The sequence below is a fragment of the Lycium barbarum genome, chromosome 4, assembly GCF_019175385.1.
Source record: "Lycium barbarum isolate Lr01 chromosome 4, ASM1917538v2, whole genome shotgun sequence".
Lineage (NCBI taxonomy): Eukaryota > Viridiplantae > Streptophyta > Magnoliopsida > Solanales > Solanaceae > Lycium > Lycium barbarum.
In genome coordinates, this window is record NC_083340.1 from 78,739,628 (window position 1) to 78,762,368 (window position 22,741).

Genomic DNA, 22,741 nt, shown 5'->3' on the forward strand with positions numbered 1-22,741 from the left:
GATTACCCATGTACGAAACCTTAACACAATCACGAGGTGATGAGAACTCTCGATATATAGTACAAAATCTCGTCTGATGGTTGGTACTCAATATAATTAATGTAGCAATTTATCCAAAGCCACATTCCATTCATTCTAATCAGTAATTAGCTAGTGCTTATAATCGTTTCAAATTCTCCATTCGGTAGCACTTATATTCTGATGATAAGTGTCCCAAGCTTTCCTATAACACCATCTTTATCCCAACAGATATCATCTGTTTCTTCTAATAAGTTCACAATACACCAGTTATTTCGCAAATCCGCAATCCTTGTCTTTTAAGGATTTCACCATTTCCGAGGTGAAGTCACATACACGTAGTACTCCTTTATGCCTCATGCTCTTTCATCCTTGTTGTATACCCAACGCTAACTTCTAACTTACTCAAAATCATATCAAATTCGTCTTAATAGTGGTCTTGTCTTATCACCTTCTCGTCATACTACACCTTAAGTTCGTAGCTATATATTTCCCTTTTGTCCTATACTCATACTTAATTAATTACGTCTATCCTGAGTGCTTCCTTTAGTATTCCTTTCATTTCTCCGATCTACGTCCATCTTTTATTTTATGCACGAAGAATTTTGATGCTACTCTTGTATCCTTCGGAAAACACTACTTCTACATAACCCCGTTCTCGTTTTCAAAACATATTCTGTTCATCTCTATTTGTTCTTCTCATACCAGTCATTTCTGGCATTCATTCTGTCTTGTTGCTCATCTTCCTTTAGGTTGGTCTTTCACAATTCTGTCACTTGTATTACTCGTTTTCCAAGCTATACATGTCCTAACGCATCGCTACACTGTAATCCCACTCGCTTTCTTCTTATCTTCCTCTTTCTATTAACTTTTTCTCTTCCTGTGCTCGCTTTCACTTTCGTTACTACTTGACTTTTATTCTGAACTTTCCCTATAGAACTTTGTAAGTCTTTCTTATTCGTTCTACATTTGCTTTTCCATTTCACACCAATCACATCGCATTCTTTAGTTACTTCCTTGCTAGGCTTTACACATTTCTATAGCAATCCTTATGGTATTCACATCACATCTTGTTCGTAATCCACCCTATAACGTAACACTTCTTAATCTTATTCAAAATTCTTACTATGTTTTAATTACACTCTGTGGACTAGGCGTACTTACCCTTAATATCTCACATGCTGTCTTATCAATACCTTCATAATTTTTCATAACTTTTCCTCCCCCGTACTTTTGTCTCAATCATACTACTACTTTTAACTGTAAACTCGTCGTAATTTACCCCTACTTATCGGTTCACTCGATACCTCAATAAAATGTTCTGTTACGAGTTGCCACCTTTTTCTAAATCATCCCTTAGTATCACAAGCCCTTCCGAATTATCCTAGCATTTCATCGACAATATATGAAATACATGACCCTAGAAAGCCCACCAGTTTAAGTTTTCCTTCCACAAATTCCATCTCCAATTAGTTGATTAAGAACTAATAAAATGTCACCATGAAGCATTCTCCAACCACCACCAAAAGGAAACTAGAATCCGACAAGCACCACAGGACTTCTAGTGCTTGATTCACATGGTTTACCTCCAGGTTTATTCTTGAGTCGTGAACGAATTATTTAGTTCATAAACTACTGGCTGTATGCTTTGTACTTTTCAATAAAAGTGAAACCTAATTACTGGACATTTTTGCCCTTCAACATGAGCTTTTCTAAGGTCAAAATGTGGCTGGAAAGTATTCTGGTCCGTCCAATTGAGTTCCAAACTTTGCTGCTCATATATGCTTTTTCGAAATAAAATTTTCCAAATAAAAATGGTGCCCCTTACGGATAACATGGAGGGTATCTCTTAAAGCTTTAGTCCAACATAATAAATTTACCCTATCGGTATCAACTTTCAAGACATGTTATGAACCTATATCTCGTTCTTTTTTTTTCCTATTTCTGGGAAAATTTGGGCAGAGTTTCCTCTGTACTTCTTACTATCCCAGAACCTGCACGCAGAAAATACCAACAAGGCCTCACAGGGACAACATATATACGCATATATCATATCGTATCATAGCCACACAGGGCTCCCAATTTCCAAAAAAAGTATAAAGGTGTCGGGACTTACCTCACATATCGCACCTCGAGACACACCTGATCCTTTAACGATCTATCCTGTTATACCTTCCGATCTACCTCCCCTTTCATTCTTCAACTTTACATGTCGATCATATCTCAATATTCTTACCTTATCCGACATGCCTCTTTCGCACCGTGGCTTACCTATGTACTGTGTAGCTTCTAATATCATCTGTCACGTTCTTCTGTCGATGTCGTTCTTCAGCTAAAATCAAAGGTTAGTATATGGAATTTCATTTCCTATGGCTGGGCTCTATCGCACGATCTTAGATATGAAAGAAAGGTAACATCCTAAATGTCCTGTAGCTTCCTGTTTATAGAAGTGGTGCATAACACACCGATAAACAAGACTCTACTAGAAACAGTCTGTAGACACTCCGAGGATGAACTACTCTGATACCACTTTTGTCACGACCCAGCCCCGTGGGCCATGACTAGTGCCCGAGCTGGACACCCATATGTACCTGTTAGACATAATCAAACTGACACTATAGACAACATGGGAATAGGCATAGACCCAAAGGTTCCCAATCAATCATAACGTAATAAATACGCAAGCCGACAAGGCTGCCACTATACATCATATAATACCAAGCCGACAAGACTGCCACCACATGTCAATATACTACGCAAGCCGACAAGGCTGCCACTACGTATCGATAACATATGCAAGCCGGCAAGGCTGCTACAACAAACAGAAACATCCACACCAACTATATAGACACGGCTGATCATAATCTATATACAACCCACACACATGTCTACAGACCTCTAAGAGTATCAACAGTGAAATATGACGGGACAGGGCCCCGTCGTACCCCTGGACAAACATATATATATACATCAGAAGGTCTGTACCTAAAATCTAGGCTCTAGAACAACGGAGCTCTCCAAGACAGCTGAATGGAAATCCTAAGCTGGGGGATCACCAAATCGAGCGTCTGTACTTGCGGGCATGAAACGTAGCCCCCCGAAGAAAGGGGGGTCAGAACGGAATATGCACTGAGTATGTAAAGCATGAAATATAGTATAATGGATCATAACTGAAATAGGGAGTGCAGGTGACAAGTATAACATCCAGAATACCAAAACACTTGCCTTTTGAATCATAAAATATGCATGTCAATATCATATATCATACCCGGCCCATTATGGGACTCGGTGAATAAAGTCATCATATGCCCTCCTGGCCGCCATAACATATCATCATATCATCATATCATCATATATATATATATATATACCGTACCCGGCCCTCTAGTGAGGGACTCGGTGAACAATGCAGTGAAATTGCGCACGATAACATACCGGCCCGGGACTCGGTGAAAGACATATTGAGGCATGCACGAGCAAAGTAGTGAGCAACCATATGCAATTTAAAACATTATCAAGACTCAAACAGAATAAGAAGAAAGGATTTACACCTGAGTATCAATAGCGACAATCATACCAAATATCCCTCGAACGTCATCATAAATAATATCAAAAGAGCCTTAAGAACCATAGACATATGTCAATATAGAATGAAACAGCTTATAGAAGTCAAGGACATCAGTTATCGTAGAGTTCCTAGGAATAGGAGCTTATATATATATCGACTATTATCCAATGTATAGGAAACTGAAGAGGGAAGCTCAATCACTTAAGAGTTCTAACATCAAGAAGTGAATAAGAATCATGAATCACAATCAAGACCTATGAATAGGATTACCTCAAAGCTCATATCATTCATCACTTAAATCTAAGACATGCCAAAAGAAAGAAGGTACAGCTTTACATACCTGTTAAAGGTTATTCGTAATCACGTTCGCTTTGTCACCCCTTTAGCCTATTTAATATGAAAGTAACACTATCGTTAGTAAACTATACTCCCTAGCTCATAAATCTATAACCAATCGCTTATAGCACTCATTCCTTAATTCATACTTTCTTGATTAGGGTTTTCATTAGTTAAGAACTTAACGGAAATCGGGCAGCATTTCCCCTATATATTTTGCCTAACCCGAATTTCCAATTATCCTCCTGTTATCACAGAAATACCAACAATAGAGATATACATACAAAATTCTTACAATTCAGCCCATAACAATTCTAACAACCCAACAACCTTTCTGAATCCATTTCAATCCACGATTTCATATAACGTCAATTTTATGCATTTTCTTACTTCCAATTCCGTCCAATCCAATTTTAATAATTCCATTACAACACTATTAACACAATTACACCACAAAATAAGAAAATCTTACCTAATTTTTCTCGGAGGAATTTCTACGCTCAACTGCTCCAATTTTACAATTTCTTCTTCTCCAATTCAATATCCAATGTTGCTATCACCTCCTTGAACTTGTAATTGTCACGACCCAACCTCGTAGGCCGTGACTAGTGCCCGAGCTGGATACTCGTATACACACCTGTTAGCTATATGATCAATCCACGACTAAACATAACATGGACTTTATAAAGACCAAAACATAGTCTCAGAGTTGTCGCATAAATATATATATCCAGCAACCTGTCTCCTGAGGAGTCACAACTATCAACAGATAACGCAGTACATAAGCCGATAAGACTTTCATAACATATAAGGGAACATCCCCACCATAAACGAGCCGACAAGGCTATCGTAACACATTACTTCTCAAAACATATATATATATATATATATATATATATATATCTACGCAAGCCGACAAGGCTGCCACTACGAATGGGAACGTCCCAAAACATAAGCCATATAGACACAACTGAACAACATCGATACACAACCCACACATATGTCTACAGACCTCTAAGAGTAACAACAGTATCATATGACGGGACAGGGCCCCGCCGTACCCCTGGATAAAATACATATACACCACAAGAGATTCTGTATCAAAATCTAGGCTCCGGAACAAGGGAGCTCTCCAAGATAGCTGAATAGGACTCCTAAGCTGGCGGGTTACCAACGTGAGCATCTGTACCTGCGGGCATGAACGCAGCCCCCCGAAGAAAGGGGGTTAGTACGGAATATGTACTGAGCATGTAAAGCATAAATACAATAAACAAGATCATACTGAAGTGAGGAGTACAGAAAACCAGTACAATAACCAGAAAACCACAAGGCTTACCTTTGAATCATAAATCATGGTGTCAATATCAGACTTAACTCGTTATGAAACCTAATGTCACCATTAGAGAATCATCCTGTTCATATGCATATGTATAACGTGTCCCGGCCCTCTAGTGAGGGACTCGTTAAATAAAATCATATCATCATCATGTATATATATATAACGTGTCCCGGCCCTCTAGTGAGGGACTCGGTGAATAAGATCATCATGTGCCATCCTGGCCGCCATCCCCATATCATCATATCATCATATACATATATATATATATATATATATATATATATATATATATATATATATATATATATATATATATATATATATATATATATAACGTGTCTCGACCCTCTGGTGAGGGACTCGGTGAATAATGCAGTGGATCTGTGCACGAAAACATGTCCTGGCCCGGGACTCAGTGAAAGATGTATTGAGGCATGCACGAGCAGAGTAGTGAGAAACCATATGCAAATTAAATCATATCTGAGACTCAATAGAATAATCAAAACGAATCATCATTTGAAAACCAAGACAATAGTCATATCAAATACCTTTCGAATGTCGCTGTGGATTACATAAAAATAGAACCTCAAGGATTATATACACGTATCAAGACATAATAAAATAGTTTCTGGAAATCAAGAACATTAGCCATCCTAGTGGCTCTTTGAATATCATTATGAACTATATTAATTAACGTCTCAGGGATCATAGACAAGTATCAAATCAATATGAGACAGCTTATGAAAGTTAAGGACATTAGTCATTATAGAGCCTTTAGGAATAGAGACTTATACATACGATTATACTATACAACATATAGAAAGCTCGAGGGCCGTGGCTTAACTACTTTAAAAGCTCCAACATCAAGAAGTGAATAAGAATCATGAATCATATTCGGAACTTATGAATGGAATTACCCCAAAGCTCATGTCATTCATCACTTACGTCTAGGACATGCCAAAAGAAAGAAGGGACAGCTTTACATACCTTACGTCGTTCAAGAGCTCAGTCCAGCCAAGAACTTCCCCAATTAATATGATAAACCTATAATCGTAAGAATACGCACGTGACTTAAGAAGGCTTTTCGCATATCATATATATTAATTGATAACTTAATTCTAAAATGAAACGGGCAGCATCTCCTCTATACCATTAGCATCTCCCAATTTGGTATATCAGCCCAACAACAAATAAATCCCAAAACACAACATGCATGTCCCTAACAATTTCATAATACTCTATTATGAGCGACAAACTCGAATTACAATCCGTATACTCCATGGCACCTTTTCGTATGTTTTCTTCTTAACCTTAAAAATATTCCCAATATGATAAGGACATCATTTACCACAAATCTCGGCTTTATATCATATATTTACAACAAGAAAAACAGCCCACAACTCCAACTATATCAATTGACAATTCTATTCGTAAGTTCGCGTTTATTCCATCAATTCCTATATTGATACTTGTATACACTCCTTTATTTTCGTATATACATTGTATAACAACAAGGAGGATAACAATAGCTACAACACATTTCACGATATTTCAGCTCACTAAATAATTTATAATAACCACCAAACAGTCTGTATGATAACAATAACCATTTATCCGATTTCCTGCAATTAATTTAGTAGTTCCCGTCTCACAATTTAACTATGACCGGGATGAATTTAAATATATCTAGAAGAGAATAATTCTTACCTTATATGCCAAGAAATACTCTTCTTCCACATTACTTCATCTTGAAGAAATTCCAAATTCAACAACACGACAAAATAAAATAACGAGATAGAAGCACTACGCAAAACTCCATGTCGTTCTTTGTATTTGCCTTAGTTGTAGAATTTAGCATCTTTTGTTGTTGAGAATCAATGTAATTCTAACGTTGTGCTCCATGGAAATTTAGTTGCTGCTCACGACCAATGTTCAACCAACCTTTCTGTTGAAATGAATTTTACCACCTAATATGAAGAATCCCAATTGTTGCTGTCCTTTTTTTTTTAAAACGATAAATCTCACATTAATGAGATACAACTGAACTCATCTAAAACAAATAGTTGGTTGTGGGCCCCTTGGAATGGTACACGTCCCTCCATTACAATTCTAATTCAAGTTGCTGCCTCATGCAATGTAATATATATTTTCTTATTCATTTGCTGCCTCTAAGGTGATGACTAAGATGGGCATGCAATGTAATATATATTTTCTTATTCATTTGCTGCCTCCAAGGTGATGACTAAGATGGGCATGCAATGTAATATATTTTCTTATTCATTTGCTGCCTCCACCTTATTTATATGAATGTCAAACACACTTGCTGCTTTATTAATAAAGCCACGTTGATCATGTCCACCAATCACTTATCTCATTATTTTAATTAATATCATAATTAATTTCTTACTCTCCCACTTTATCCCAATATTAACTAATCATCCACATAATTAATTTCCTGATCTCAATTCACTTAAATAGTAATCATTTTTAATACACGCCATATACTCATTATTATAATCATGTAGCATAACATAGTCCATAGCCTCGTTTGCCACACATAAAATATTATTTTCAATCATCGTCACCACACTTTTTCGTCTTAAATAATTTTGGGACTTCATCTTTGTACACACTGAGCTCTTGATTTTCATCCTTGGATATGATCGAATTCTCCGGGCTCGGCTAAATTTGCTCATGCTGGACGATTTAATTTTTTTTTTTAAGTTCAAAAAAAATACGGGATATTATAGCTTGGACTGTATTTTATCCAAATAAATTTTGAACCTCGACGAAATTTAATTTTCTTCGATTTGTTTATCTTCTAATATTTACAACCCATCTGTACCATTACTCTAACCACCTATAAGCTTATGGAATAACCTCGTTTCCGTTGCTAATGTCATTTAACTCGCACGCTTTCCAACATATGAAAACACGGGATGTAACAGTAATTCACTTGAAACTTAATCAAAGTGGCAACACAATAATTTTTTCCATTCACCCATGGCTGGCCGAGAGCAGCCGTGGGAACAAAATGTTTTCTCCCTTTTTTTTCAAGTTCAATTTTTGTGAAATTAAAATTGGATTCTAATTTGCTCATCCAAACTCCCTTATATACCTTGTCCCTCATCTTGACACGTTAATGCCACTCATGTTGACCAATTGATTCCACGTGGAAGCCTACTTGGTGCCACGTGGCAGCCCATTATTATTTTTTTATTTATTTCGGGTGGGGCCCACAACTAATAATTAAATTAATTAATTTTAATAAATTATTAATCCTTACTTAATAATCTAATCATAATTAATTAGTCCCTAATCTCCAATAATATTTCTACACTAAATAAAATTTATAAACAATTTATGTACTAATTAAAATTGAAAATTAAAGGTTCCTATTTCATGTCCGAAAATAATCCCGCCTTTAGCTTGAATCGATTTGCTTGCGAATCATTTGACGTATAAGAAATACGGGGTATAACACTATACTTGAAGAACTTTAGCCACACCAACTTTATTCAAGACCAAACTCACCACAACATCAAGTAGAAATAAGAACAATCACTTTTCATGAACTAGTTTGGTGTAATCTTGTTGAATTCTTGATTTAAGGGGATATAAGGGTTTAAGAGAAGTGTATGGATGTGTCTAGAACTCCCAAGAACTGTAAATGATGAAAAAAGTGGAATAATAGGGTATTTATACCTCTTAAGAGTCGGTTCCAAGTGGGGCCCGCGGGGAGCCATTTGGTAGCTTGGAGGCTTATCCTGAAATGCCCATAACTCGCTACTCCGATGTCGTTTTGACGTACGGTTTATTGAGTTTGAAACTAGACTTCCTGAACTTCAATTTAGGCTTTTATTGCCCTTCAAAACTTCTGATATACTAGGAGATATACTCCTCTAAAGTTGACCCAAAGTTTCTGTCCAAAATTCTGCCAATTTTTTCCAAATTTTTGACAAACTTATTTTCTTGAATTTGCTTGATCACGGAACCTTTAGACACTTAATTAACACTTGTTAAGAGTATTAATTAACCCTATAAGGGTTTCATGACCTCTCCAAGCTTACGTTAGTTTACTCACAATGCACACGATGCGAAAAATTTTCTAGGTGTAACAAATTACTAGCCATAATCTGGGATTAACTTTTTAAAGATCTCAAAAAGGGGAAGATTAAAGAGTAAATTATGCTAACATGAAAATTCTTAAGTTCAAGTATAAGTTGTAAGTGTTTGGAACTGGTTGAAACATGGTACATGAGCACAAATAGTCATAAAGTTTGTTGTCATCAAAAAGGGAGAATTTGTTGGCATCAGCTAGACTAATGCATATATGAGTTTTTATGATTTCAAAATGAGCAAACAATGATTGAAAAATGATCACATCGGTTGGTACCATAAAGAAGGCAAACCAGGTCTAGATACATATGAGAATGCACAAGATTGACTGAACAGAGCTAGACATCTGGATGAAGGAAGCAGAAGTTCCAAACACAAAGTGCAATGAATGAATGAGACAGAATCCAATGCACATGGAACTAGTCCAAAGACCTGATCTATTGCAAGAGACAGTTGCAAGTAATGCATGTGAATGAGGTCTGCTAACATGTTCCATCAGATACAGAAAAGCAGACAAGCACAGTCACAGAGGTGAAGAAGATGACCTAGCAGCACACAGAGATGTTTAATGTATAGCATGAATGGAATATGAATAAGACAACTGAATAACACAACAAAAGGACAGAAGATGACTAAGTGAAGGAAGCATTTCATTGAAGAAATAGAACAAAAATGCAAAACAACTTATATACGAAAGAGTCATCATATGCAGAAAAAGGATGATCTATCTCTTTCAGTGACCTAGCAGTGATCAGTGGTGAAGTGACTCAGAAGACATGCTCAGATGGAAGAATATTTTCAGTTAAAGAGTTTGCAGACAAAGCATGTGAATTAGGTTAATATAAAAACCAGTCTGGAAACATGTTCCATCACAGAGCAAGAACAAAATTAGAAGTCAAAGAGTGAGTCAAGGTTGAATACCTAATTTATTCTAATAATGAATAAATGCTTATGAAGAATGAAATATACATAAATATATAAAACTATTCTGTCAGCATGTTCTAGCCAATATCTCAGTAGCAGTTCAAGGGCAGATGAAGAATGAAAGAGATTGGTGGAACAGGTCTCATACAGTGCAGAGATTCAGAGGCAGACGAACTAGGTGGATGAAACATATTCGTGGACATGTTTCAGGGCAAGTCTTATGTCAACTAGGAATTGAAAAATTATGGAAATAACTTTGCAGTCGGATATTAAAGATTCCTTGCAATATTTGTAGGGATTAGTATGCCTTCTACACATATTAAAAGCAGACTCAACAAAGCAATAATTCAAATGCTACACAAACCCCATTACATGTCATTAACCGACTAGGATAAGGTTTTGTGTTAACTGACCTGCGGAGCTTCAAAGTCATAAATACCCTGGTCTTTCCAAGAAGAAGTTTATGCACCCAAAAAGAGAGAATTCAGAATATTAAGCAAGGAGTGGATATATCTATCATATTCAAGAATCCAGGGTCGCGTCTCTATTACACAAAGAAGGATCGATGGAGCTGTTTTACTGAATAATGTTTCCCGGTTCTGAAGTCTAGATTTGTGTATTAGGTTGGTTTATCGAGCTATATCTTTATCAGCTGATTAAGAAGCATTAACGTAGATACAAGTGGTGTAACTTAAAGTTAGAGTTTTGCTTGAAAATAACTTTCTAGTCAGAGTTTGGGTAGCATGTCTGAGATAGGAGTTAGATTATAGAGGTTGTAATTGTAACTTGTAGTTGGCTTATTGTTGTTTTGAAGTTTGGGAAATCTCACAGGTCTGTTGGTCGTGGTTTTTATCACTTTTTGAACCGGGTGGTTTCCACGTAAAAATACAATGTCCTTTACCTTCATGGTTGTTTTTATTCTGCAACCATGTTTATTAGAACAGTTTAGGTAACGTGTTTTGTCCATAGGCAAAAAGTAAGTATAAATTGGGACAGACATTTAGGTCATGCATAGCCGACACCTATAAATTGGACAGACATTTAGGTCGTGCATAGCCGACACCTACCTCGAACCATCTGATTGGAGATCTACTCTTCCTCCCATACAAGGCCTCACAAGGATCGATTCTGATGCTGGAACGATAGTTATTATTATGTGTGCATTCAATAATAGGTAGGTGGTCATCCCATCTTCCCTTGAAATCTAAAACACATGATCGCAACATATCTTAGAGCGTCTGAATAGTTCGCTCAACTTGGCCATCTGTCTATGGATGAAAGGTTGTACTAAGATTTACTTGATTTCCCAAACCTCTCTAGAAAGATATCCAAAAGTTAACTATGAGTTGGGCACCTCTGTCGGATATACTAGACATTGGAACACCATAGATCCGTACTATCTCTTTAATATAGAACTTTGCATAATCCTTAGCCGTATACGTAGTTTTGACAGGCAATAAAGGAGCTTACTTCGTAAGCCTATCAACAATCACCCATTTGGAGTAAAACTTACGATATGAACGGGGCAAGCCTGTAAAAAAATCCATGTTAATCCTCTTCCATTTCCATATTGGAATCTCTATTTTCTGTGCTAGCCCACGAGGCTTCTGATGCTCTATCTTTACTTGATGATAATTAGGACACTGAGTGTCACACCCCAAACTTGAGTGAGGTGCGATGGGCACCCGTGACTAATGTGACTGAGCAACCCAACTTATACAACTATATATATATATATATATATATATATATATATATATATATATATATATATATATATATATATATATATATATATATATATATATATATATATATATATATATATATATATATATATATATATATGTATGTATGTATGTATCATACACGTTGTCCTACAAGGCATCAACCCGCACAAACACTTTATTGACATTACATGACTGACCACAGGCATCCATACATCTACAAAAGCCTCTAACAACATATGACATACGAAACATGGTCGGGAGAGGGTCCTGATGTTACATCTCGTGTTCTCATGCATTGGAAATTCGTAATTTATATGAGAATAATTGCAAATGATACTCTTCAAGACTACTTTGTTTTATCTATTTTAAAACAATAATAGCTAATAATTACCTTAACTATTTTCATTATGTGATTTTATATTTTGCTTGAAGCAATTTTCAAGGCACTGATTTAGTTCTTATAGTGCAAGTTAGTTTTTAAGATCCATGTTACCCTTAATTCATTTTGATAATCTTTTCCTAATATTAATGTTAATTTTACACTTTTAATCTAGAAACATGAATTTATTTATAAATTTTCTGTAGACCCTTGGAAGTCGTAACCATGACAAATGTATGATCAAAGTGGTGAGAAATGTTTGTTTATGCTTGATAAAATTTCACTTGGTATCATCATATTTCCTCTTTGAAGAAAATAAGCTTCGTCGAGATTTGAAATTTATTTGAATGAAATACGGTCCAACCTATAATACCTCGTATTTTTGGACTAGGAAATTGAACCGTCTAACATGAGCGGTTTTACTGAGGTCGTTGTATTTGGTCATATTTAAGCATGAAAATCAAGAACTCGCTGTATACGAGGAATGGAATCCCGAAATGATTTAAGATGGAAAAGTGTGAAGACGATGATTGCAAATAATATTTTATGTGTGGCAAATGAGGTTATGAACTAGTGCTATGTCACATGATCATGACAACGAATATATGAAGTGTATTAAAATGGATTACTATTTAAGTAAATTGGGACCAAGAAATTAATTATGTGTGTAATTAGTTAAATATTGAGGTGTAGTGGAAAAAGAAAAAGATTGAAAATTTATAGACTATTAGTGGGACAACCTTTCCACGTGGATGCATAATGGAATAGGAGAAATGACTCACCTATTAATGTTGAGTGATCTGGTGGTTCCTAGTAATAGGTATTCAATTCATACGATTGGGATTAAAACAAAAATGGACTTTCTAGCCCATTAAGTTGATACAACACTTTAGGTATAATTTTGCATTCTGATCTTCTTCAACTAAAACGTGAATAGTAACTTGAGAGATTTAGCTATATTAGGAAATTCCACATGAACTTGGAAGCAACGTGTGGAGGTGAAATGATTCCGTTGTGCTGAAGCAAAGCGTGAAGAACATCATACGGGTTTTGTTCTCCGCTTCGATCTCCTTGTTTTGTTTTATCGTGTTATTAAATTCGGGCTTTCTTCGAAGGGAAGTAAAGTGGAAGAAGATCATTTCTTGGTATATAAGGTAAGAATTATCCTCTTCTAAGTATATTTAAAGTCATTGAAGAAGTCATAGCTAAATCGTGGGATGAGAAATACGAAAATTATACCGTAAATCGCATATGATGTTGATGTTGGCTTTTGGGCTGTTTGTGGACTGCTTTGAAAGCGTTCTTGAACTATTTATGGCTAGAATTGTTGGAACATATTTTATTATATTGTTGTTGTAATTTTGGTTGGTGTTTTACATGTTTATGAAGAAGGAGAAGTTATACGGCATAATGGTATATTGTGTATATAGGGGCTGCTCCAATCATATTCCTGAATTGTTAATGATGGATCTCCTTAAGAAATGACTTAATTATAAGGTTGTTGGTGTTGTTGTTGAGGATTTGGCCGAGTTAAATTCTCGGGGTTTGTGGAATATATAAAGGAAATGCTGTCCGAATTTCTATAAATGATGTGCTAGCTTAGGATTGAATTCCTAAGTACCTTTAACTAATGTTTGGTACTTACTGGCGTTGTTGTAGATCTTGGGAAGCCCGAGACTTAGGTTTGGATTAGCTTAAGAAGCGGACAAGGTATGTAAAGCTATCCTTTCTTTCTTTTTGGCATGATCTATGTGAGACAAACAGACGACGAATGTATAAACTCCAAAGAAACTCCTATTCTTAGAGACACTAGGATGACTAATGTTCTTGATTTCCAGAACCTATTTCATTATGTCTTGATACGTGTCTATGATTCTTGAAGTTCTATTTGATATAATCCATAGTGACATTCGAGGGGTACTTGACATGACTGTTGTCTTTGATACTCAAGTATTAGTTCATTCTACTTATTCTATTGAGTCTGAGATGATGATTTAGTTTGCATATGGTTTCTCACTACTCTGCTCGTGCATGCCGTTAATATGTCTTTCACCGAGTCCCGGGCCGGGTATGTTATCGTGCACAGTTTCACTGCACTGTTCACCAAGTCCCTAACTAGAGGGCCGGGTACGGTATATATATATATATATATATGTGATGATATGATGATGTGATGATATGATGATATGACGATATGATGATGTGATTATGGCGCCAAGGATGGCATGTGATGACTTTATTCACCGAGTCTCTCACTAGAGGGCCGGATACGGTATATATATATGATGATGATATGATTATGTCACTGAGTCCCATAATGGGCCGGGTATGATATATGATATTGATATGCACGATTTACATTTCATAAGGCAAGTGAATTGGTATTTTGAATGTCATACTTGTCTCCTGTGATCTCTATTTCAGTCAGGATCCTCTTTACTGTATTTCATGCTTTATATACTCAGTACATATCTCGTACTGACCCCCTTTCTTCGGGGGGCTGCGTTTCATGCCCGCAGGTACAGATAGTCGGTTTGGTGACCCTCCAGCTTAGGACTTTGTTACACCTCGGAAATTTTCCGCGAGCCTACAATGAATAGACCAATGAAGGGTATGAGTGTGCGATGTTTTACTAAGTAGGGAATGGCTAATTATGAATTTTTGGAAATAAGAGAGTTGCGGAATTTTATTTCAGCCCAGTGGTCGTAAAGTGATTTACGACCCGTAAAGTGATTTGCGGACCGTAAAGTGCCATCGTCCTTCAACATTTCAAAAATTTTGACTTTCTGTTAAATGTTGAAATGGTAAAATACGACCCAGAATGCGGTCCGTAAATCGAAATACGGCCCGTAAACTGAGTCGTAAACTGCCAGGATCTCTAGCCAATCTTTCTGTTTCTGATACGCTTAAATACGACCGTGGAGGACGGACCGTAAACCAGTATACGGTCCGTAAACTGTGGTTTACGACCATTGTACACCCCGACTGTTGTGCATTAAAAATCAGATTTTGAGTATTAACAAGGGACCCTAACCTCATTTTATTTCATTTCTCATCTCCACAATTCAAGAACACTCTAGAATATTCTCCAAAACACTTCATCCAAGGGAATCAAAGGAACATCAAGATCAACAACATTAAATCCATGAAACAAAGTATATGAAATGCAAGTAAAGGTCATCTACCTCAAGAAAACCCAAGAAAGGTGAAGTAGGGTTTTGGTGCAAAGAAGGCATTACTACTCAAGACTTATTCAACCATCATCTAAGGTAAGTTTCATGACTTTATCATGTTGTTTAAGGTATTAGAAGACTAAGAAGCTTGAATTGTAGAAAGACATGGGAAATGGGTCTAGAATGGGTGAATAGTATCACCATTGAATGATAGTAGCATTGAATCATGAATGTTGATGTGTTGTGATTATGAATACGTTATAATTGATGTTTATATCATGAAACAAGTAATAAGTATGCGAAAACACAAAAATGAGTTATAAGAATAAATGTGGGGAAATTGGAGGAAAATGGTGGAATGTGATAAACGTATATAAATGATGGTTGGTGATTGTAATATTGCGGATGTTGTTGTGAACGTTGGGGAGTTGATATAGACCATGGGAGAGGTAGTATAAATAAAGGAAGTGCTGCCCAATTTTCTCTAGAAATAGTGACGTATTCCCTTGAGTCGATTAGCTAACGTTAATACGGATTCTTTCGTGAAGGTAGCGACGTGACATTAAGGGGAGCAAGCGATCGATAGCTTAGCTAAACAACAAAGGTATGTGAGGCTAGTCCTTTATTTCTAATGGCATGAATCCTATAGCATGAATTCCTTTCCTCTTCATGAATTCCTATATTCCGGAAAGCTAAAAGCCTATATCCATAAGTGCCCACATAAGATAAAGAGATATGATATGATGATGCCTTGTTGATAGTGATGTTATTTATTGTTCACACTCACCTTATGTATTATTTCCCCCAAGGTGAGGCAGAATGCTCATATATGTTCATAATGGAATAGAGGGTTCACGACCTTACGTCACCTCGATAGAATGTAGTCGTGCTAGAGTCTTTATGGATGTATGATGACAAGTATAATTTAATAAGCATATTATTATAAGTATTTTATGATAAACATGTCATGATTACATCACACCGGGCCTAGTTGGCCGGGTAGTCACCGCCAAGGCGGGCAGCTATACGGATACACCATGACCTTTTGGCATGGGCAGACACCACTAGTGGGCGGCATGAGATGGTGCCCCGGACGCGGGAGGCTTGGACGCGGGCTAATGTTATTGATTATCACACCATTCCGGTATGGACGAGCAGCTTACATATTATGCATCTATGATATGATGATGAGTATGAGTAAGACAACATGCATTACTTTTCTTATAATTGTCATTCAGATCCAGATGTTTCATAATGATGTTCTCATGATACCATTGTTGTCTTTCTTTATTGTTTATGCCTCTCATACTCAGTACAATATTCGTACTGACGTCCGTTTTCTTTGGACGCTGTGTTTATGCCCACACGTGGACAGGGAGGTGAGCTCGATCCAGATCCATAGTAGCTGTCAGCTGATTGAGAGCACTCCATTGTTCGGAGGTGCTTGTGATTATCCTTTTGGTATATATGCATATTTTGGGCACGACGGAGTCTTGTTCCGCCTATATATATACAGTCTGTCAGTAGAGGCTCGTAGATACGCAGTGTGGGTTAGATGGTCTCACAAGATGTTATTATATTATTTTGATGGCCGAGAGGCAAATGTATATAAAGCATTCTAAAATATGTTTTTCCTATAATTCGTGTATGAAGTTGATAAAAGGGCCTTAAGTGAGTAAGATGTGTGGTAGAGCGAGTGGTGCTCGGTGGCTAGCCCCGGGTATCCGTCGCGGCCCCCAGCTGGGTCGTGACAAAAGTGGTATCAGAGCGTTTCAGTCCTAGGAAATGTCTACGAGCCGTGTCTAGTAGAGTCTTGTTTATGGTGTGTAGCGTGCCACATCAATAAATAAGAGGCTACAGGGCATTTAGGAAAATGACCATCTTTCTTCTATGAGATCGTGCGATAGAGCCATGTATAAGATTCTATTCTTTCTAAAAGTGTGTTATGATTTTAGAATGCCGCTAAAGGGAAAAGCTACAGCTGCCCAGAAGGGCAAAGCTACGACAAAAAGACGGGCGGAAAGAGAGCCTCTGATGAATGTAGAAGAGGGCGAATCACAAAATGAGGCCCTGCCCAATGTAGCAGAGCAAGGAGGAGCCTCGGCTCCGATTCCTCCAGCGGGTGCTTCGGGTCAGCAAGTGACTGAGGCCATACATTTATTGACCCAATTGGTTACCGCCCAGGCACAACGACAGAATGCGGGCCCGAGTGATCGTTCAGCTAGCACGAGAGCTTGTGATTTTATAACCTTAAATCCTCCGGAGTTCTTTGGGTCGAAATCGGATGAAGATCCACAAAACTTTATTGATGAAATGTTGAGGACCTTAAAGTTTATTCATGCCTCTGAGACCGAATCCGTGGAGTTGGCTTCTTATAGACTCCGCGATGTGGCGGTATTATGGTACAACAATTGGATGGCATCAAGAGGAGAGAATGTGCCCCCTCCGGTGTGGCAAGAGTTCGTGGATGCCTTAATTCGTCATTACTTACCGCCCGAAGTCCGCCGAGTCAGAGCGGACAGGTTCTTGAATCTAAAACAAGGAAGCATGAGTGCCCGAGAGTATAGTATGAAGTTTAATTCTTTGGCTAGATATGCTCCAACTATGGTAGCCGATATGGGAGACCGGGTCCATAGATTCGTGAGTGGTTTGGGGCCACACTTATTTAGAGATTGCTTGACGGCCTCTTTGCAAGACGGGATGGATATTTCCCGAATACAGGCCCATGCTCAGAATCTTGAGGAACGACAACAGCTGCGAAGAAGTGATTGTGATAATGATCGAAGACAAGGTAAGAGGGCTAGATCTATGGGAGCGAGCAGTGAATATAGAGGGGGACTGAGACAGATGCATTCTAGGCACTCAGGTCAGTCAGCGACTAGTGCACCTCCCAGATTCTCAGACGGGAGGTTTGATCGTTCTTTTCAGTCAGGACAGAGCCAGAGTTTGAGGGCCTCAGATTCTCAGTTTAGGGGAGATTTTAGTCAGCGGAGGACTCCAGTACCGCGGTGTAGCCAGTGCGGTAGATTGCATTCCGGATAGTGTCGTCAGGGTACGGATGCCTGTTATGCCTGCGGGCAGGTTGGCCATATGATGAGAGACTGTCCGTCGGCGAGAGATAGAGTTGGGACTCAGCCCACAGGCTCCGCAGCAGGTTCTTCTTCGGTACGTCCGACAGCACAGATTTCCCAGACTTCAGCCGGTAGAGGTAGAGACAGAGGGGGAGCACCTACTTCAGGTACTGTTCAGCCCCGCGTATATGCTTTGGCTGGACGACAGGATCTTGAGTCCTCCCCAGAATTGGTTACAGGTACATTGACTATATTTTCCCGTGATGTATATGCTCTAATCGATCCGGATTCTACTTTCTCATATATTACTCCGTATGTTGCTGATTGTATTGGGGTGAGACCCGAACCAATTAAACCTTTCGAGGTATTTACTCCGGTTGGTGATCCCGTAATAGCAACACATGTATATAAGAATTGTGTAGTTATTATATGTGATCGTCAGACAAAAGCTGATTTGATTGAACTGGAAATGATAGATTTTGATGTAATCATGGGGATGGACTGGTTGGCATCATGTTACGCGTATGTTTGTTGCCGGACAAAAGTGGTTCGATTCCAATTTCCGAGAGAGCCCGTGCTTGAGTGGAAGGGTAATACAGTTTCTCTGAAAGGTAGGTTTGTTTCCTACCTCAAGGCGAGGAAGATGATAGCCAAGGGCTACATTTCTCATTTAGTTCGAGTTCATGACACCGAGGCAAGGCCACCAGCTTTTCAATCAGTTCCGGTAGTGAATGAATTCCCAGATGTGTTTCCAGACGAACTTCCAGGTCTTCCTCCAGAAAGAGAGATTGATTTTGCCATCGATGTGTTGCCGGACACCAAGCCTATTTCCATTCCTCCTTATCGAATGGCTCCGGTAGAATTGAAAGAGTTGAAGGTACAGTTGAAGGACTTGCTTGAAAAGGGGTTTATAAGGCCCAGTTCATCTCCGTGGGGAGCACCGGTCTTGTTCGTAAGAAAGAAGGACGGGTCTCTATGGATGTGCATCGATTACAGACAGCTGAACAAGGTAACAATAAAGAACAAGTATCCCCTCCCTAGAATTGACGATTTGTTTGACCAACTACAGGGGGCTAAGTGGTTCTCCAAGATAGATTTGAGATCTGGTTATCATCTAGTGAGAATTAGAGAAGGAGATATTCCCAAAACAGCCTTCAGGACGAGGTATGGCCACTATGAGTTCCAAGTGATGTGGTTTGGGTTGACAAATGCCCCAGCGGTGTTTATAAATTTAATGAATAATGCATTCAGGCCATTTTTGGATCTCTTCGTGATAGTATTTATTGATGATATTTTGGTGTATTCTCGCACAGAATCAGAGCATGCAGATCATTTAAGAATTGTTCTTGGCGTTCTTCGAGCTCGGGAATTATATGCAAAATTTTCAAAGTGCGAGTTCTGGTTAAATTCTATGGCATTTCTAGGTCATGTTATTTCAGATGATGGCATCCGAGTTGACACTAAGAAAATAGAAGCTGTGAAGACTTGGCCAAAGCCTACAACGCCTACGGAAGTTCGTAGTTTCCTGGGTTTGGCGGGATATTACAGAAGATTTGTAGAGGGCTTCTCATCTATTTCAGCTCCAATAACGAAGCTAACCCAGAAGTCGGCGAAATTTCAGTGGAACGATGCTTGTGAGCGTAGTTTCCAAGAGTTGAAAGACAGATTGACTTCAGCTCCAGTGTTAACACTTCCCGAAGGGCCGGATGGCTATGTCGTGTATTGTGATGCCTCTGGTGTGGGACTAGGATGTGTATTGATGCAGCATGGCAAGGTTATTGCATATGCCTCGAGACAATTGCGGAAACATGAAAAGAATTATCCAACTCATGATCTCGAATTGGCTGCGGTTATTCATGCCTTGAAGATATGGAGACATTATCTGTATGGTGTGCACGTCGATATTTATATAGATCACAAGAGTCTCCATCATATTTTCAAACAGAAGGAGTTAAATCTGCGGCAGAGGCGATGGTTAGAATTACTGAAGGATTGCGATGTGAATATTCTATATCATCCCGGAAAAGCGAATGTGGTAGCTGATGCACTTAGCCGCTGATCCATGGGCAGTTTATGTGGAGTTCCTTCAGAAAAGAAAGAAATGGTTCGTGAGCTCCATCGATTAGCAAACCTTGGAGTACGTGTAATTGATTCGGGTACTGCAGGAATTAATGTCAATGATCTTGCGGTCTCGCCCTTGAATGTGGAGATAAAAGAACGCCAGTATGAAGATCCGCAAATGTGTCATTACAGGGATGTCTCTTGTGAAAAAGAGAAGTCTTCATTTGAAGTTTCCATAGATGGGGTCCTTAGATATCGAAGCAGGCTATGTGTGCCGGATGTAGCAGAATTACGCCAACAGATTCTAGAGGAAGCACACTATTCTCGGTACTGTATTCATCCAGGTGCAACCAAGATGTATCATGATCTCAAATTGCTGTATTGGTGGGATGGCATGAAACGAGACATAGCAGGATTTGTAGCACAGTGCCCAAATTGCCAACAAGTGAAAGCCGAACATCAGAAGCCAGGGGGCTTATTGCAGGCAATGGAAATTCCTACATGGAAATGGGAAGAAATTAATATGGATTTCATTGTAGGATTATCTCGCTCCCGAGGCAAATACGATTCTATATGGGTGATCGTGGATAGATTGACCAAAGCAGCTCACTTTCTTCCAGTCAGAACCACGTATTCCGCGGAAGATTATGCTAGGTTGTACTTGAAAGAAATTGTGCGACTTCACGGAATTTCATTAGCCATTATTACAGACAGAGGAGCCCAATTTACAGCTAAGTTCTGGAAGTCTTTTCAAGAGGGTCTAGGTACTCAAGTTAAGCTTAGCACGGCATTTCATCCATAGACCGATGGACAAGCCGAATGCACTATTCAGACTTTGGAGGATATGCTACGAGCATGTGTGTTGGATTTTGGCGGTAGTTGGGATGAGCATTTATCTCTTATTGAATTTGTCTACAACAATAGCTACCATTCTGGTATTCAAATAGCCCCATATGAAGCTTTGTATGGAAGGAAATGCAGATCCCAGATTGGATGGTTTGAAACAGGAGGAGCATAATTGATAGGCCCCTAATTGATTCAGCAAGCGGTAGAAAAAGTTAAGATGATCCGAGATCGATTGCTAACAGCCCAGAGCTGCCAAAAGTCTTATGCAGATAATCGCCGGCGAGATCTGGAATTTCAGGTCAATGACTAGGTATTCTTGAAAGTATCGCCAATGAAAGGGGTAATGAGATTCGGTAAAAAGGGGAAGTTGAGCCCACGATATATTGGACCTTATGAAATTATCCGTAAGGTGGGTCGTGTAGCCTACGAATTGGACTTGCCTTCAGAGCTTGAGTCAGTGCACCCAGTTTTTCATGTTTCGATGCTCTGCAAGTGTATTGGAGACCCAACAAGAATAATTCCGGTTGATGATGTCCAAGTGATGGAGAAACTAGCATATGAAGAAGTGCCTGTTGCCATTTTAGATAGACAAGTGCGAAGACTTCGAAACAAAGAAGTAGCTTCAGTGAAGGTCTTATGGCGAAACAACAATCGGGAAGAAATGACTTGGGAAGCGGAGGAGAATATGAAAGCCAAATATCCGCATTTATTCCAATCTCCAGAAGAGGTTCATGATGATACGCCGAGATTATAAGGTATGTATGCTTACTTTTTATGTTCTTGGTCGTGTGTAGCCATAGATGTGTTGATATTGTGATGTAGCCCTGTGAGGCAATGACATTGTGGGCTGTTGTCACAGGTTGGTAGCGCCAGATTATAGAGGAAACTCTGGCAAAATTTTCGTAGAATCCCAAGTGTTTAACATTCGAGGACTAATGTTCCAAAAGGGGGGAAGAATGTTACACCTCGGAAATTTTCCGCGAGCCTACCATGAATAGACCAATGAAGGGTATGAGTGTGCAATGTTTTACTAAGTAGGGAATGGCTAATTATGAATTTTTGGAAATAAGAGAGTTGCGGAATTTTATTTCAGCCCAGTGGTCGTAAAGTGATTTACGGCCCGTAAAGTGATTTACGGACCATAAAGTGCCATCGTCCTTCAACATTTCAAAAATTT